Source organism: Triticum dicoccoides, chromosome 2A, assembly GCF_002162155.2.
Source record: "Triticum dicoccoides isolate Atlit2015 ecotype Zavitan chromosome 2A, WEW_v2.0, whole genome shotgun sequence".
In the NCBI taxonomy this organism is placed as follows: domain Eukaryota; kingdom Viridiplantae; phylum Streptophyta; class Magnoliopsida; order Poales; family Poaceae; genus Triticum; species Triticum dicoccoides.
The window spans coordinates 51,202,296-51,202,767 of NC_041382.1; positions in this window are offsets into that span (position 1 = coordinate 51,202,296).

Here is a 472-nt window from a genome sequence, read left to right on the forward strand (position 1 = left end):
CGAGAACACGGTGCGACGTCGCGAACGCCGACGGCCGGCAACACCCATGCGAGGAAAGAAAAGGAGCCGGCTGCAAGTCGCAGCCGGACTCACGTCTCCATCGAGCGCGACGCAGAAGGCCGCCCTCGAGCTGTGGAGCGGCGAGGCAAGCCGCCTCCACCTCCGCCTCATGGTGAGAGATACCCCACCCCGTCGCCTGTCACGCATCTGACTCTCAGCGGTCGACTAGGTCGCCGCGAAGGAGTCGGCGAGAACGACGCCCGCCATCGGATCGACCGCCTAGCGCGATCCCTGGCGCTAGAAGAAGAAGATGATGTCGGCCCACCCTGTTTCGGCCCCCGCATTCGCGATGAGCCCTTCCCCAAAGGGTTCACGCTCCCAAGAGACACGCCCAAGTACAACGGTTCCGTGAAGCCGAAAGATTGGTTGATCGACTACTCCACAGCGGTTTGCATAGCAAACGGCAACAGGC